The 12,076-nt window shown below is 37.9% G+C and overlaps 2 long non-coding RNA genes across 2 annotated transcripts in view; both read left to right on the top strand.

Moving 5' to 3' along the window:
• Positions 1-2,689, top strand: part of LOC107988370 (uncharacterized) — a 22,615-nt gene extending 19,926 nt beyond the window's left edge. Inside the window, exon 5 of the long non-coding RNA XR_001759877.2 lies at positions 2,589-2,689. This is a non-coding gene — a long non-coding RNA (uncharacterized LOC107988370). The remainder of the gene's footprint in view (positions 1-2,588) is intronic.
• Positions 2,690-4,866: 2,177 nt separating this feature from the next.
• Positions 4,867-12,076, top strand: part of LOC112486861 (uncharacterized) — a 26,433-nt gene continuing 19,223 nt past the window's right edge. Inside the window, exons 1-2 of the long non-coding RNA XR_003049421.1 lie at positions 4,867-5,428; positions 11,310-11,370. This is a non-coding gene — a long non-coding RNA (uncharacterized LOC112486861). The remainder of the gene's footprint in view (positions 5,429-11,309; positions 11,371-12,076) is intronic.

The following is a 12,076-nucleotide window of genomic DNA, read 5'->3' as shown; positions in this document are numbered from 1 at the left end:
CCTTTGGTAGTACATCATTAAGACAAATACTAGAAACGTTCTATAGACTTTGCAAAAACTGAAGCTATTTTAAGCACATTATAACCACTAAGTTGGAGCATAAGGCTGTCCATTTCCTGTATTTTGCGTTGTAGTATTTATACAACAACCTACAACCTAGTTTACCAAAACTGATTTTTGATGATAACTGGAAAGACTCAACATCTAAAAATGGAAACATATCTGTCAGAAATAGTTTGAAAATGTCTTTTAAAAAAAGCCAAGTGGGAAAGTTTAGAACAATTTTTAGAACAATCAGGGAAATTTAAGAAGAATAATTCTTGTGTCTAGAGCCAACCTTGTCCATGTAATGTTAGGAATACTCCAAAAACATACCAGAGAGTTGTACTGAACACTTCTGCCGTACAAGTTTCTCATTCTTTCTGTTATCCCGCTGGATTAAGGCTTCGTAAATTCTTTTGTGGGAGATTCTGGCAAGTGATGCCAGTACTTGTGTTTGTGTAAAACATTTTTTGGAACGGGTGGCTCATTATTTTTCACTCTCCTCTTAAACACTGGCCTTACTTCCTCTCCAATAGAACCACTGATAGAGGACAGATTGGGCAGCAATTTTCATGCTTTTACACACTCCACCGTACCTGCAGGGGTGTTTAATTTGGCAACTGGACAGCGTTCTAGGTCAAATATCACCAAAGCAATGTTTTAATATATTTCTCAATGTTCCCAGGGTTGAAATGTAGAAAGGTTTGCAAGTAGAATATATAAATTACAATCCAGGACTTAGCTTAAATAATGCAGCACAGTGTTACCATTTGGTGCATGCAAAGTAATTGATAAACCAGTGATTTAGTCAATTTAAGGCCTTGCACTCAGACAGATACAGTATGTCAGCACTGTATGTATGTTAGGATTAAATGCAGCAGTAAAAGCAGAGAAAATATAAAAAAAATATTTTCATATAAAGCTAAAACCAGACCAGAAATTATGCAAAAAAGTTAGCCTTCAAAATGACCTAAAGTGAGCTAATGATATATGTAATGAATAGCTATATGAACAGCTTTCTTCCAGCCAAATTTATTTAATTTAAAAAAAGAAGCCTGTTCATCATTGCATAATCTTAAAGGTAGCTTGCAGAAGGTCAGGTGTGTGTGTGTGTGTGTGTGTAGCCATTATTTTTTTCAACGTGTCCTCAGCGGTTCAAAAAGCCCTGTGTTGTCTCACTTCCTCGTCTGACTCACACTGCAGTCCTGTGGCCAACAACAGAGATAGTATGACAGCTCCTAAATCACTGCTGCACAGAATGTGATTGATTGACTTGTTGTTGGCCTGTCACCACCTCTGGAATGTGTCCTGTGTGAAAGGTGTCTCCAACGAACACCCTGCTGCATAGCTCCTCAGGTTTCCTGCTACGCACAGGCAGCGGAGACACACAGCAGGTAGAATAAAATCTCATTGTGTGATAAACAAAAAGAAGGAGAAGAGGAAAAAAACAGGATTTGAATAAAAATGCTGTCTCCACCCTGCGTGCTGTAAAAAAAAAAACAAAAAAAAAAACATGCCCTACTTTGTCCAGGTGTGGAAGTTATTTCACGTTGTCCGTAACATGATAGGAAGCTAACACAAAGCACCTGACCTCAAGATGAATCGTAGCATATATGTGTAATGTAATAAAGGGCATTGTTTGATTGGTTCTGGTAATTCTTTATTTAGCCACAATAACCTTAAGCTGAGTTGCCTCAACTCCAGTAAAATCACCCAAAACAGATGTGATCCTCAGGTTCCAGGTAGATGTATGAAAAATGAGTCTCAGGACATTGGTATCACCAGATCTGGAGAATATTTGTAGGTGGGAAAAAAAAAGTAAAACTCTTATTTTTAAAGTGTAACATAAATCTAACACTATGTTGACTTCAAGAATGCAAAGAATGCAGCAGTTTTAAAAAACACTGTCTTCCAAAAAGTTGCTTCTAGAATGAAAAGTTAAAAACAGTTTCAACATTTTGGGAGTCAGGAGAACTCTGCATAAAAGCCAAGGGTGCAAACTGCTGCTGAATGTGAAGGGCATTTCAGGTCTTCAGGAGCACATCCTCTTTGATGCTACAATGAAACTACTGTAGCCATGTCAACTGGAGATATCATTGTGGCCTGAATTAAGTTGAATGAATTAATCCTTAAACGTTCTTTAGATTTATTCTGGGTTTAGTCATTTTCTTGCTGCACACAGACACATACACACAACTAAACCTTTGATATGCAGTGCCAAAGCCATATATCTATGTTGTGCAGAAACAGTGGCTTCCTTCCAGGTCTTTATTTATCCGGGATGTATAAAAAAACAATGTATAAACAAATCTGATGACTGTTAGAACTGAAGTCTAATGAAGTCAGCTGAGGTGCTACTGTACAGTAGAACAGATCTGAATGAACTGTACTGTATGTGAAGGTAACATGGTTCTGATTAGAAAGAGTCAGGCTTATAATAATGGCCACTTCACAGAGCCACAGTTTGAGACAACCATCACATTCACACTCACATACCTGAGGTCAATTTAAAGTAAATAATTAACCCCTGCGCTGGCTGTTTGCAGACTGGAGAGGAGAAATCAAGGCATCTGAAGAAACATCAGGCACACATGGGGAGAGCATGAAGACTCCAAACACAATGACCATCTATTCTCCCTGCTGTAAGGCAAGTACAAAAACCACTCAACCACAGTGTTGCTCATATTTAAAGTTTTTGGCTCAAATGAAGAGCAGAATCAGACAAACACGACCAGACCGTCGAACAAATAAAACTTAAAACAAAACAATTGTTAAAAAAGGCGCTGTAATGGCAGCAGACTTTTTTTCAGAACCCCAGAAGTACTATAAAAAAATATTTTTGGAGTATTTTGCAGGGCTTTTTTTTTTCTTTTTTCATGTTATAAAGGTTCAAATGCATTACCAAAATGCTGATTTTGTTTTTGTTTCATTAGAGAAATACGTACCAACAATTTTCCGGAAATTATAAAATCTTTTGTTTGCAATTCCACCTTTGTGGAGTTTTTTGTGGCACCAGGCCGAGATCTCCTCCTGCTCTGCTCACATCCTGTACACCGCGTCCCCTGGCAGCGACTTGATCCAGCAGGAGGAAGCAACCAATCAGGGAGATATTAGATCAGCTCCGGGAAAAATTAATAAAATTCTCTCAAGTCTGCTTCACCTACTGCAGTAAAGCGTGAGATTTATACACAGGAGTACAGGCGTGCACTTTCATCAGAGCCACTCCATTAGACCTTGACTNCACACACCCTCTTCAGGTTCAGATGATCTATGGGCATCATGATACGCCTGTGGAAGGTGTTGTGTTCCTTACAGCCAACATCCAGACGAGGGTGGTCTCTGGAACCAGATCCTTCGACATCACGGCGAACATGAAAACATGAAACATAGTTATTGATCACCGAGCCCACACTAATCAAATAGCAGCCCGGTTTGTTTGAAGTTAAAAATGGTTGCAGTGCGTGTTTACCGTTGCTCTCCTGGACCCGGCTGCCGCGCCTCTCTGAAACATACACAGACAGAAGTGTTATTTGTATTGTTAGATTTACATTAAGTCCATTTTAATTGCATCAAGCCACTAAACAGATCTCCCAATAATGGGCCTGACAGAGAAAATTGCAATCATCCGTGAAGAGCCTGCGGCAGTATAATGGACAAACCTGATTAATTTAATCTTGTTGCACTCCATTATGGCTGCACTTTATCATTTCCAACAGATGGAGCACCAAGAAATTAAAAAATGCTCTCAAGGATACGTGGCAATATCCATCCACTCGCATCCCTTTATCTGAAGGTGTGTGGGCTGCTGTGCCCAAATGAAGGCTCCGCCTGGAACCTTTGGATGAGTGGTTTTTCAAAAGCAAATGTGATTATGTGAACAGTCAATTGATGCAGCAAATTATCTGAATTGTCTTGTGATGTATTGCTGAAGGCTATTAAAGCCTGTCCGTCTAAGCATCCAGCTCAATTAGGATGATGCTGTTAAAGGATCAGAATGACAACTGCCCTACAGAGGCTGTCAGGCTACTTTAACAACCTGATGATTGTTTTATGGAGGCATTAATGGAGTTTTGAACCTGTGGAATATTGTAAAGTCAGATCGGTTACCAACTTAAAAAAAGCGAAGCACTCCTTATCTAACAGTATCTTCTGGTTGATCATCACAGGTAATGTGTTAATAATGAGAAAGGACTTAAAAAAAGGTTTCAGTGTTCAGGCTCCAGACAATAGGAAGTATGTGTTTTCACATCATTTTATGTTAGTTTAACAATTATTTTTATTAAAGCAGAAAAAAATAATTTTCATATCTATGGATTCTCAGAAAACATGTTAATTCTGAACTTGAAAATGCAAGATGTTTCAATCCAATAATTTATTTTTTTATGTAGAAATATAAATTTCTGCAAACAAAAAAAGAGAGATTCTAGAGATTCAACTAGTCAAAATTCAGACTAATGTGAAATTGTTATTTCATTTCTATTTGTATATAAAGAAAAACAATTCAAGTGAAATATTGGGAAATATTTTATAAATAATGTTAAATTTAATATTATTGTTAATTCATCTCTCATTTTTATCCAAAGTACTCTTTCATTTTATTGAAATACACCTTAAGTAATTATGAAAATTGTATTAAAGTATTATGTATAAAATGCTATTTTTATTTAAAATATAATATATATATATAAATTTATATAATAAACAAAATCTGTAAAACGTTCAATAAAAACATAATCCATACAGAATATTGTATTCCCATTGTTGGTATTCATGGGGAGGCGTGCTGAGGGCCTATAGGTGGCGCTTTAGTTCATAAACAGAAATATGAAGTGATCTATTTTACAGAGGAACTATTCTTGTACATCAAAAATCCAAGTGGATTTGGATAGAAGTGTGTATTTCGGTTGTGGAAACTGTATCTGATGTCGACACTGTCTTTATTTGATCTGACGTATTTAAATAAGCGATTAAAATACCGAGAATAAACGAGCCAAAACCAACAACAACAAAAAGGAAGTTTATTTGCGTGCGTTAAAAAATTCTTCCCTGCGTTTTTGTGTCTGTGTCTGTGGTGCGCACGGTTACGCACAGATTCTGACGAACACCTCGCTGTAACCTTCCCACTCTGGTGCTGCGGTGAACAGTTCCAGCTCACGTGTGAGGGACGAGCAGCGTGGATCAGCTCAAAGCTGCGTGTTTTCATACACACGCGTGCGTTTTTGTTTTTGGAGGCGCAACTGTGCCAGAGGTGGAAGGGAGAGCTAGAAAGTCCCGTTTGTGGATGGAGGGAGACGGCAGAGAAGGGGGAGACTTGTTGCATGTGGTGACAGTGGTGACACACACTCTGAAGCACACACTCTGATACACACTGAACGACGCACACGCAGTAAGTACAGACAGCTGTGACACGACTTACCCACCGTTTCTGTCACTGTTTTGTTCGCTGCGTCACTTCGTATTCACAGTGCTGTGGCGTTTAATTTGAAGTAATAAAATGCAAAAACTACATAATAAATAACCAACTATATAATTTTGTAGTAGAAATGTTCTTTCTTGGAAAACAGGTATGTCCAAAATGAGGCCCAGGGGCCAATGGTGGCACATGGATGGGCTTTATGTGGTCAATGTTTTTACCTGGTCTGCCACCAGAGTAGGAAACCTTAATAGTGAAAATTTTTATTCATCATTACCTATTCATGTTTTTTTTGTTTTTTTTTTTTTGTTTAACTTTTCAACCTGTGCTACAATATTTAAGCTAAGCTTAATAAAAACATAATTAAATTGTAAGGGATTTTTGGTAAACTGATTTTTCTGGTCAACCTTTGGTTTTAGCTACATATTTGTTACTATTGGTTTACTAACGTTTTAGATTTTCCTGCCTATTGTTTTGGTTATTATTTCCACTATTGTAGAGCACTTACTATCTGGGTGTCAAACAATAACATCACCAGGTGCTTGCGATGCTTTTTCAAGAAGAGTTAAAAATAAGCCTGGATTACATTTTTAAGGCTAACCCTTAGCTTTTACATTATTTGTTTTATTATTTTCAGCTGTTCACAGACATTTGTTCCCTCAATCCTCTACTGGGTAATTTATTTTTGTATAAAATACATCTTGAATACATGATGCATAGATACCTCACTATAGTAACATAGTCCTAGCAAGAGGAGCAGCAGTTAGCCTTTAGTTTTTGCAACGCCTTTGAATATGGCCAGACAAATGTTTTGACATCGTCAGCAGTACTTAAAACTGTTATTTCTGAGGGAAAAACGTATTTGTTTGGTTACCCTCAGTGTAGACCTTTCTCTGCATGTGAATTGATATTACACTCAGAAGCGAAAAGAATTTCTAGGATTGATGGTTGAGGTCTACGCTGCATAATCAAGCGAGCCCATGTGTATCATCACAAATGTCTGAAATTGTATTGTGTTCCTTGTAAAGTTTCACGGTTTTTCCTCTGAGGTGAATAGTCAGAGAGAATAGTATTCTCTCACGTCGTCACTCTTCACAGGTAGTGAGGATTGCAGTGTGAACATTCATCAAAAGATCATTTGCCTTAAGTTAACAGCAGTTCTATCCATGTTTTACCTCCATTTATTCTGCTGCGGGCAGCAATCATTTCTCTGTCTAATTATTTCCTCTTTTAAACCGTGCACCACACTGACAGTGATGGATAGCAGGTTAAAAATGGACGTTTCTTCTCACTTGGTGTATGTTGGATTGACTCACTGGTGTTCCTACGACCCTCAGACCAAAAGGGCCTTGGAAAGATTGTGTTCCCCTCTGCTTTTCCCATTCCAACGTGATACAGTTTGTCTTCATTTTCCTCTGTCACGGGCTCATTTTGGTGATGTATAGCTCAAGCACATCATCAAGACAGAAGTGTATGTTGTGTCAAAGTCATGCCATCCTGATAACAGACAAGGCTGGAGGCGCAGTTCCTTCCAGTAGACCAGAAGTACTGAAATAACCTCTCACTGAATCAGATGTGTGAAGATGACATTTTTTAAAATACAAATAGTGACATCAACAAAAAAACTAAACATTCCCTCATTGTTCTAAAGTAATTTAAAAACTTCACATACTTTATATTCTGTATACCTACTTTAATATAAAGATGAGGTTACTGTTGAGTTTCTTTGGATGTAACTGTATTAGTTAACTATGCTACAGTTAGACCAGTAGAAAAGAAGAACAGCACACTGCTATCATGTTTGCTTTGTCTGCCTCACTCAGTGATAAAGATTTTAATCCTTTCTCAAATATTACTCACAGTTCAAGCGCTGCTGCGGGAACTTGTAAGTTAAGTAAGCTGTATTGTACAACAGGTTTTACTGTAGTCCGCGCAGCAAGATTCAAACAGCAGGGGAGCACTTTCAATAAAGGGAAAAATCACTTACGGGCCACTTTACTTTAACAAATAAACCAAAAACAGATGTAAAGGCTTCACATTATCGCAGTTCAAGTCACTGAAAACATTTAATGTTAGCCTAGAAGTCACTTTATACTGAGCAAAAAATAAATAAATAGGGTAAATAAAATGGCAAACTTACCCAAATAAAAACCATCGATATCAATAGAATGAAACATAATAATTAGCTTAAAGGTAATGACTAATTAGTGTATATGGCTAAATAGTATGTTCCCCAGCTGGCAACAAGCTACAAACCATGTGTCTATATTATTAGCTATAATTGCTAAAATTTTGAGAATACATAAAATAAAACCTAGCTCTCAAGGCAGCAACATGCTAACAAATAAATTGCATGGTAATCAGCAATCTGTTACATTATATAGGATATAGCAAAACTAGAACTAGTTTGGCTACGTAGTTGCCTAAATAATAAAGTTGGCGATTTGTTTTCTAAAAAACTTTCCTCTACTGAACAACTGTCTAAAAATGACTGAAACAGAACAAAGAAGCGTAAGTTGATAGTTTTTTTTTTTTTTTTTAAATGTTTGGCACTTTGCTCAAACAATGACGCCAACCACCACTAATGATACTGTATCATGCTCTTATGTTGTGATTATATCATCGTCTGACAAGGCCCTGGTTTTATAAGCCCGTCTACAGATTCTCTCACTGAAACATCATCCAGTCTGTGAAAGATGGAGAACACAGTCAAACTCCACCACACTGTAAAAGACACATTTATTGTGACTTGTGGTTTTTTATTCTTTAAACCCTTTTCTTTGTCTTTGCGTGAGCTCATGTCCTCCGAGTGACATACTTTATGGCTTTCTTTATTGATATTGTGGAATGTCTTGTTTTGTTTTTGAATCACTTTCATTTTTTGTGGCGTTCCGTATTATTCAGTATTCGCCCCGAGATGGAACAGCTGTAACTTTCAAGTTTGGAACAGAAGAGAGTGAACGCACATGCTTATAAAAGTGCGGTAGCTCCACATGAATACTGCACTGTGTCATGTCTGCAGTAGTGAGCAGAACAATTTTATCTCACACATGTAGCACATTGCCTACTGTAGTATACATGTGCTTCACGTTTTCTTTAGGACTTGACTTCAGAGGGAACTTCTACAGTCTGTTCTCCTCACTTTTGAAGTTACATGCTCCTCCAATTACTGGGGCCACGTCGTCTCCCCTATGGTGTCCTTGGACAGCTCTCGGAGAGCCTGAAAATGTTGCGGACCATTAATTCTGGATTGTCTTCATCTGTTTGCATAATTTCTCTCCATAACCGTTTTCTTTCCCCTAGTTTCACAGTCTCTGCTCTGTGGCTTATCGCTTTTTTTTTCTCCTTTGTCTTTTATAAACTTTAGTGTCTTCAAGAGATTGCAGTTTTATATCATTTTTCAATACCACTGACAGCTGTTACATTTTTTTCACATCAGCCTGTCTAATGGTGTGCAGCCTGTCAGCTGAGTGTTTGCAATGTGGTATAAAAGGCCACGTCACAAAAATATGCTAAATTAAGGTGTGAAATTAAGAGGTTAAAGTTGTATTACTACCAGAAAAAGATGAAAAATATGAGAATAAAAGTTTAATTCTTCCAGAAATTATGTAAACTAATTAGATTATGACCTTGTCTTGGTAATATTTCAGCATTCTTCTCAGAAACGTATTGCTTTGTCTGCGTTTCGTTACGTAAGTATATCATAAATGTAGATTTTTCTTCCGAATACCATGTTGACATAAACTCTAAACTTGCCTGTGTACTTTAGAGCCATTGTGCTGATGCTGAACCACTTCACCTGCCAGCAGATTGGTTTACTAATATATTCCACCATTTTTTAAAAAATATTTCTGTATGAAACCGATCAAAGGCATACATAAAACCTTTAGCGCAGCTTAGTCATCACTAAGGAGAAAATCAATTTTGCCTTTAAACAGAAGGAAAGGTGTTTCCTTTCACCGTGAGCGTTTTCGGGGTTTTGCAGTTAGACTAATTTGCTGTCAGGCAGGAGGTTGTTTTTGCAACTCAGGCAGACTCCAGAAATTAATTTATCCAAATAACCAAGTCCTCCTGAGCCATGGAGGTTGGGACACTCAAATGGCCCTGGTAGGCAGAGCTGCCTTTTGATGTCTGGAATGTTTTGGCTGACTTAGAGCAGGCGACTGGAGTGGAAGGATCATTTTCACTGACCCATGGGATTTTTAACCGTTTTCATATAGAGAGAACAGAACAAAGTGAGGAAAATGCCTGAGCTGATTTGCATCGACTTTGCTATCAAAAAGCAAAGGGTGGGGGAAACATGAAGTGGAGCTGATTTATTGGGAGTTGTAGTTTTTCTTTTTTGCTGAATTGCGGAACATGCTAGTCATGGTATCTAATCCGGAAACTTCAGTCAGTGATTCTTTTCTTAAAGACACCAATCAGCACATGAACTCTGACATCACATGGCTGCAAAATGTCCTCCTAAAACTTTGGTTTAAGCGAAAACAATCAAGCCCTGTGATTGAAATCCACTTTATTAGTGAGGCTAAATCACTAATTAGCCGGTTTACAAGGTGTGTTCTAATAATATAAACACTTTGATTAAACGTTATCACTATATTAATGCCCTCATTAAGTTCTCATTGTATATATCGTTCTGCAGCCATAATAAAAACATAATCACCGTAGTGAGGTTATTAAAGTGACTTCCTGATTATATATTGGACTCCTCCTTAAAGACATTTATTAACGTGCTAAATGTCGGGCTTTTATTAAACAAGCCGGTGGAAATGGAGGAAACCAGATGGACTTGAGTTTCCAGTGTAATAAATAATTCACAGGTCTTGTGTGATGAGCTGCTGAGGACAGAAATCCCTAATGACAGCTTTTTATAACCTATGACTCAGCTGGCCATTATGCTGCTGACATCCCTGCACAGACCACATCCCCTCTGCATGCCTCCAGCCTGGGGAGCTCTCCTACCGCGGCTGCATCTACCCTGGTCCACATTGATCCAGATGAGTTATGTTAGAAAATACCCTATGAAAAATTTGATATTTGCATACTCAGTGGATGTATTGGGTGCTGTATTTGTTGGGTCGTGTGGTAATGGTACACTCTGTCCAGAAAATACTTGTTCTGGGCACATTTTTTGGCATCCTTTGATTCAGTATTGGAGAATTATTTTCAGTCAAGTAAAAAAAAAAAAGAAAGAAAAACATCCCTTGTCTGAGAGTCAATATTCTCTGAATTACTCAGATTTCTGATTTAAGGAGTAAATAGTGTATGAAGTATATAGTATATAAAGTATGCAGGTATTTTGTATGTTTTTGTAAACAAGAAGCTCTCCCTCTTCTTGCCTGTAGGTGTGGCTCTACACCTTCATTAGCATTGCATTTCAATCGCCTTTCTTGGATTCAATTAACCACTACTGAAAAACCTCATTTTCATCTGTGCGTCTCAACTAAGGCTGCACCATGGGCTGATCCTGACCCTTATTTTAGACCACTTTCACTTTAACCACCATCTGCTGGTTGAGTTTTCCAGCTATGTCAAATTGACATCTGTCAAAGGAAAGTGTGTTGTTGTCTAGTGTCAAAAACAAATTGAGAAATTAATTTAATGAAACTTTTGTTTTATAAAATGATTTTAAAGTTTGACTTGGATTTTTCATTATAACATTATATGTTCTCTATATAATTTAACTTATTTTTGGATTTTCCATCTAGGGTTTAATTTATGAGCACTAGCGCAACAAAAGAATATGAAAAATGTCCAGAGCCCTGAACTATAACGTTTGCCTCATGAGCTCCATGCTAATTGTGTTACATTAATTTTTATTAATATGACTTTTTGTCATTTCCTGCGTTAGATCCGTTGGACAGGAATCAGACCGACCTCGGCGCCTGTTGCCTCTGCTGAGTCTGTGTGAGGTAAGAGGCTGAATAATTGAGTTTCTTGGGCCTGTGACTGATCAAGTGTTGCAGTGTATGATTGGCATAATGGCACCAAACCTCACAGCTAAGGTCATTCTGAGCAACGTCTGGCTCTGTCATACATTATGCAGCCACTAGGAAGGAAGCCACGGCCTTGTACGGTGATGGTCGATATGATTATTGTTATCATTTGCAAAGTCTAACTCTGGCTAAGAATAGCTGGTTAATTTTAGACGTGAAAAAGATCCAATTACCCAGGCCTCTGCTCGTGCTTGTCCCCAGACAAGTGCAAGGAAATAAATCCGGTGGCCTTGATTAAGTATCTGACAATAGAGTTAGCACAGCCCTAGTGGTTTTTAGTAATGCCACAGACATGGGCAATTAGGCCCACCAAGTAATTTACAATTCTTTATGCAGGTGGTGACCTGCTCAGAGCCCGAGACCACCTCTGATGCAAATTAGACCGTGTAGGTCAAGAGCTCTTTCAGGCAATCAAAGATGTAAAAAAGTCTGATGCATATTTCAACTTTGTTTTGGTTTTGTTTTTTTGGGGGGGAGTGGAATAACACAAGTAATTTTCTGCGGAGTGAATGATCACTTTTATGCCTTGTTGATCTTTACGTCAGCGCCGAGCCTTCCTCTGCTCAGTGCTACCTATTAATTCTGAAATACTGTCGGCCTCGCTCATTTTATTTTATTGCTT

The sequence above is a fragment of the Cynoglossus semilaevis genome, chromosome 3, assembly GCF_000523025.1.
Source record: "Cynoglossus semilaevis isolate Cse_v1.0 chromosome 3, Cse_v1.0, whole genome shotgun sequence".
Taxonomy (NCBI): Eukaryota; Metazoa; Chordata; class Actinopteri; order Pleuronectiformes; family Cynoglossidae; genus Cynoglossus; species Cynoglossus semilaevis.
This window is presented reverse-complemented; position numbering and strand designations above follow the sequence as displayed.